Here is a 6,602-nt window from a genome sequence, read left to right on the forward strand (position 1 = left end):
TTTTTTCTTCCTCCGTGCCATATTTCAGTAGATTCCATTCTACGAGGTGGTAGGAATGGCCGCCTCATTTACTTAAGTAGAACATAATGGTGTATTATCTGTATAACATTTGAGTTCCTTATCTTTGGTTCTGAGAGCTTTACATATGATCTTAAAACTACTCTTAATTTAAAATGGGGCTTAAAAGGTCCAAATAATTTGACCAAAGTCTCAGCTAACAGACAGGATTCTATTCACCCTCAGGTCTGTCATGACCCCAAAGGGCTCACTTCCTTCCCCACCACCACGTGCCCTTGGCCTTGAGTGAGTACAGATGGGGAGAAAAGTAATATTCTGGGGGGAGGAAGAGATTTGTTGAATGCAAAATGGTCAAACACGTTAAGTCATACTTTTGTAGTACACATACAGTATAGCGTTAGAAGCAAGATACAGAGGCTGAATAGTGGCTATAGAGCGGATTTCAGTTATTCTGGTATAATAGTAAAGCAGTACTGCCAAAATTAGAACATCTGATACCGTTTGCATAGTTTGATGGTGGCTTTTTTTAAAGGAAGCAGCAGTAAGAGCTGTAGTAGTGTTTCAAACTAAAGGAGAAAATTGATGCAAATATTCTGTATTTGAATCATTCTTTTAAAACATGCAAAATTTTATAATGAAGGGAATGTTGCATCTAATTACACGCTGTGTCTTAGACTTGAGAGATTTCCAAGATTTAAATTCTAAAAAGAGAGAAAAACGCATGCTCATAATCATAATTGATTTCAATTTTTAAAAAGGAAAGGCATCCCAAAAAATGAACGTGTTTACGTAAGGAGCTCTGATGAACTTCTTAAAATGACAGGTAGAAAAATATGGCACAGGTAGGCCTTTATCTAGAGTGGATGGATACCGGAATGGCGGAGGTCTGGAGCTGGGCTTATAAAAGCAAATCATGTACAAGGGCATGGGCTGTTAAGTAAGAAGACTTAGCTGTGACCACTGTGGTTCTATCTCTAGGGCCTCAGTTTTCTCATCCAGAGAGTATAGCATCATACCTGCCCTGTCAGCCTCATAGATTTGTGAGGTGTTTGTAAAACGATATTGTAAATTGTAATATAATATATATGTAAGTTGTTGAGTAAACAATGCTTAAGATTCAGAGCAAGAAAAGGAAGGGCACTGTTCTGGATGTCCTAACGTATTCATGGATGTCCTAACAAGCCACTCTTCAGATCATTCCAAGGGGAATAATCCTTCAATTTTAAAGGGCAGAACTAATAGTGTTAATAGAAAATTAAGGGACTTCCCTGGTGGCACAGTGGTTAAGAGTCCGCCTGCCAACGCAGGGGACACGGGTTCGATCCCTGGTCCGGGAAGATCCCACATGCCGCAGAGCAACGAAGCCCGTGCGCCACAACTACTGATCCTGCGCTCTAGAGCCCGCAAGCCACAACTACTGAGCCCGCGTGCTGCAACTACTGAAGCCCGCACGCCTAGAGCCCGTGCTCTGCAACGAGAGAAGCCACCGCAGTGAGAAGCCCGCGCACCACAACGAAGAGTAGTCTCCGCTCGCCGCAACTAGAGAAAGCCCACGCACAGCAACAAAGACCCAACGCAGCCAAAAAATAAATAAATTTAAAAATTTTTTTTAAAAAGAAAATTAAGCCCCAAATAGGTGAGGGGCTGATAGCATGGCAAGATTTTTTTCCCCTAACTCTTCCTCCAGGAAGTTGTGAGGCTGTGGGTTGGTGATTCGGTTCTTTAATTTCAGGAGAGGATTTCAACCCTACTTTGATTCGTAAAATAGAAATATCTGCCTTTGGGGCCCTAGCTCCCCAGATTTCTGTGGAAAGCTCACTTATAAGAAAGCTTATAAGATTTCTGTGGAAAGCTCACTTATAAGCTCACTTATTAGGCATGTAGATAGACACACTCCTCTTGACAGAACGTTAGGGAAAGCTTTGCTTCTTCTAAGCAGCTGGTAAACTGAGATACGAATCTCGGTACGTTGAATTCTTTTTTGCTTTGGCTGCCGAGACATTCAAAACCAAACCTTGTAGCTGAATTTTAATTGCTGTGTAACATTCTATAGCATGTATTCTATTTTCTTTTGCCATCCTGCCTTTTTTTCCCTTGCATCATTGTCTCGTACCTGCTTGTTTTTGTTAACTTTCATTTATTCTTACAAGATGTAAACTATCTGAAATTCTTTTGATAATAAAGCAGAGTATAAGTTATATTGCCACACTGAACAGATTCAGGCTTCTAGATGTAGACCACTTGCATATGTATTGAAATATGGTTACAGAGTCCTGAATCATAGGGAGGAAACACCAGTCAGGAGAGATGATGGGAAGCTGGACACGGGACACCCCTGACATCTGCCTTACGTTGGTAAACCTGAAGGGAACACCCAGCAAAATTCTGCAACATTTCACAATTTACTTTGTGAGAAAGTAAGATCATTGCATGGTGGGATAGACTTATTCAGACACTAACGTTGTTCTACCCCAAGCCCTGCCTTTTTTTGTTGTTTGTTTATTTTTGGCTGTGTTGGATCTTCGTTGCTGCGCGCGGGCTTTCTCTAGTTGCGGCGAGCGGGGGCTACTCTTTGTTGCAGTGCACAGGCTTCTCATTGCAGTGGCTTCTCTTGTTGCGGAGCATAGGCTCTAGGCGCGCGGGCTTCAGTAGTTGTGGCACGTGGGCTCAGTAGTTGTGGCTCGCGGGCTCTAGAGCGCAGGCTCAGTAGTTGTGGCGCACGGGCTTAGTAGCTCCGTGGCACGTGGGATCTTCCCGGACCAGGGCTCGAACCCGTGTCCCCTGCGTTGGCAGGCGGACTCTTAACCACTGTGCCACCAGGGAAGCCCCCCTGCCTTTTTTTGGATGGGAGGGAAAGGAGGTTGAGGCCAGAGAGAAGTTCTGTCTCTAGGTCTGCCACGGACAAGCTGAACTGAAACTGACGAGTCAAGTTTTTCTGAACCTTAGTTTATTTATAATACAGGGAATAGACCAGGAAATCTCTTAAAACTGGTTTACACTTCAAAACAATTTGAGTTACTGCTGCCACTACTCAAAAATGTTTTTGAAACTTTGGGGAACAGCTTCCCTATCCAGTTTTATGAAGGTTTCAAGAAAAAAAAAAAAAAAAAAGTGTGAACTTCAGAGCCACATTTCATTTTGAAACAGATATGGCAGTACCTAGCTTAATTCGTGTCAGTTTTCTTAACCTCAAGTGACTTGGCTATTTCTAAAACTAAAATCTTCCTCGGCAGGAAACCTGTCTCTATTAAGCATGTTTTAAAATTTTAGGTTCTGCTCCAAGAAGCAATTCAAAAGTATTTTTTGAACGATGGTAGCATTGGTGGCATTAATATATAGCTTCCCGAAAGTAATTTTTTTTTAAGGGACAAGGCACATTAACACAGTGTACTGTTTCATAAGACTGTAAAAGATTCATCCTAATTAAAGAGAGATTAAATATGAGAAAAAGGCTTTAGAATCAATGAAATATACAGTTGTAGGTTTTTTAAAAGCTATGTGTAATAGTTAATAGGTATATCTCAAACTACCTTTTTCTGTTGAACATTTTAGAAAAGCTTAGATTAAGACAGATCTCTAAATGTAAAACTTTCCTTACTGTATCTGGATGGCAGTGGTTCCCAAACCTGGCTGCGTGGTGAAATCACACTGAGATATGTTTTTAAATACTGATGCCCGGCTCCCATTCCCACACATTGTAATTTTATTTATTTATTTATTTATTTATTTATTTATTTATTTATTTATTTATTTATGGCTGCGTTGGGTCTTCGTTGCTGCGCACGGGCTTTCTCTAGTTGTGGCGAGCGGGGGCTACTCTTCGTTGCGGAGCATGGGCTCTAGGCGCGCGGGCTTCAGTAGTTGTGGCTCCCGGGCTCTAGAGCGCAGGCTCAGTAGTTGTGGCGCACGGGCTTAGTTGCTCCGCGGCATGTGGGATCTTCCCTGACCAGGGCTCGAACCCGTGTCCCCTGCACTGGCAGGCGGATTCTTAACCACGGTGCCACCAGGGAAGTCCCACACATTGTAATTTAACTGGTATGGGATGTGACCTGCGCAACAGGATTTTAAAATCTTCCCAGGTGATCTAATGTGCAGCAAAGTTACCACAGTATTTCAGTGATTTCATGTCCTACAATCCAAATAATTTGCAGATTCTGTAAAACAGTTTAGTATCCACCTTTTATGACAGTATCACGTATTAAAATCTTTCAGACAAAATTTTCTAGAAGTTAAACATACAATGGGATGGGAGGAAACGATATTCTGGGAGAAGGCAACTCTGCTCTTAGTTTACAGTCTATTTATAGTTTGGTTTTGACATGGAGTATTTTGCATTAAATACTCATGTTTTGTTTGTACGTTCTCACTTGGGAAGTTGTAATATATCATTTATAAGTCCTGAACCCACAGCATAACTGCTGAGGTGCAGTGTTAAAAAAGATAGTTATGGATGCATCATAAAAAAGTGAAGCAGATTCGTGTCCAATCAAATACAGCACACCTCAGAGACACTGGGGGTTCAGCTCCAGACCACCAGAATGAGTATCGCAATAAAGACAGACATGAATTTTTGGTGTCCCAGTGCATATAAAAGTGACGATACTATAGTCTACTAAGTGTGCGATAACATTATGTCCAAAAAAAAGCAGTGTATATACCGTAATTGAAAAATACTTTATTGCTAAAAAAAGTCTAGCCATCATCTGACCCTTCAGTAAGCCATAATCTTTTTTGGAGGGTTGGAAATACCGTGAGCGTTACCAAAGACACGAGACACGAAGTGAGCAAACGCTGCTGGAATAAGGGCGCCGATAGATTTGCTTGACAGCAGTGTTGCCGCAGACCTTCAGTTTGTATAAAACAAAGCATCTGCAGAGTGCAGCACAGTAAAAGGAAGTATGCCCATGAGTCTCCCTGCTGCACTTGTTTTTCAGAGGTTTCTTGGTGTGATGCAGGAGGCGAGTCAGTGCCCTTGCAAAGGGGGAAGAGTATCTTATTCTCATGAGGAATGGCGGCACTGTGCACCGAGCCCGCACAGAATAGGTTACAACTGCGGAGGACAACGATATAACCAAGGGGCTGAAGGACAGATGAACCACAGCCACAAAGGACCTGCACTGTGAACTTGCTGTGCTGGCTGTGGAACTAAAAGTAGGGTTCCTCTTGCCTCCCAAAAATGTGCTCTGTAATGCCCTCCCATAAGATAGACCAGGAGGCTTAAAGGATCACGGGATGCTTTGTACATAAAAGCCCAAATTTTGTTTTTGTTATCATTAAACATGACTTGTTCGTATACAGTGATCAGAGATGCTCTCTGAAGCATGCCAGGTGTCAGAGGCGAGTGGCTGGTAACGAACCAGGTGCCGTTGTCCCTTACATTCTGGTTTCACGGCCAACCCCCAACTGGAACTGCCCCTCTCTTGTCACTGTATCAATGTTGGTGGCTTCTTATTTGCTTGGCCCTTCCTGGTACACTTGATACTGTTGCCCGCCGTTATCTTGACCTCAACTGTCCTGTTAACCATGAATGGTCCTTGATCTCCATTGCTGGGTCACTCTTCCTCTCCCCTAGCCCTTGTTGTCTTTATATACTTGATGCTTTTCAATCTTTTACTCAGAATTCACTCAGAGTTAATTAAGACCACTCCCCACCCTGAATGGTTTCCAAGCCTATTTATTTCAGAAATATTTTGATGTCTGTCACCTCCAACAACTCAAATCTAGGTGAAGGAAGAAAAGAGTGGTCCAGAGAGAAGCCATCAGTGGCATGGCCCGACGAGGTATGGGTGCCTAAAATATTGGGGAAAAATACATGTCAATATGTCTGTGGCCCGGAGATGCCCAAAACGGGGGTGGCCAGAGAGTAAGGCTTGGGAACGTAGGCAGGTGCTAGGTCAAAGGACTTGAATAAGAGTTTTATGCTTTGGATATTTCTCTTTTTAGCAAGAGATGCCGTTGAAGAATTTAAAGCAGTCGCGAGGAAGTGATGGAAGTACACATTTTAGAAAGCTCTCATCTGGTAGCACAGGAGACGAACTAGAGGCAGGCTCGAGAAGACAAAGCAGTAAGGCAGGGAGGATGGGAAAGGAAGCTGTTTAGAAGGTACCATCAACAGGACTTGGTAAAAGACTGGATATAGGAAGTAAAGGGTCTAGAATGGCCTTCACGCAGTGTCATTTGTTGAGCTAAGAGGAATAGATTTTCGAGAGAGGAGAGTTCCACTGGACACTCAGGAGGAAACAGCCGGCAGGGAATTAAACCCATCTAAGACTTTCAGTCTAGCCTAGAACAATAGATTTGGTAGTAAAAACCACACGTGTGGATGAGGTTATGTGACAGTTACGTTGAAGCAAAATCCTAACAGTAAACGTAACTACTCTACGAGGAAAAGAGCCCCATGGTTAAGTACTACCTTTAAATGGGAAAGCTGAAGGAAAACAAAGTAGACTTAAGAAAGTCGAGTTGGTCAGGCAGGAAGTAAACCAGAAACGGAGTGTCACGGGAAATCGAAGGGGAATTTTAAGTAGTAGGCTGATCACATGAAAAAATGAAGCATCGTTTGATGTGACTGTTGGGTTGCTGGA

Source organism: Eschrichtius robustus, chromosome 4 (assembly GCF_028021215.1).
Source record: "Eschrichtius robustus isolate mEscRob2 chromosome 4, mEscRob2.pri, whole genome shotgun sequence".
NCBI classification, from domain to species: Eukaryota; Metazoa; Chordata; class Mammalia; order Artiodactyla; family Eschrichtiidae; genus Eschrichtius; species Eschrichtius robustus.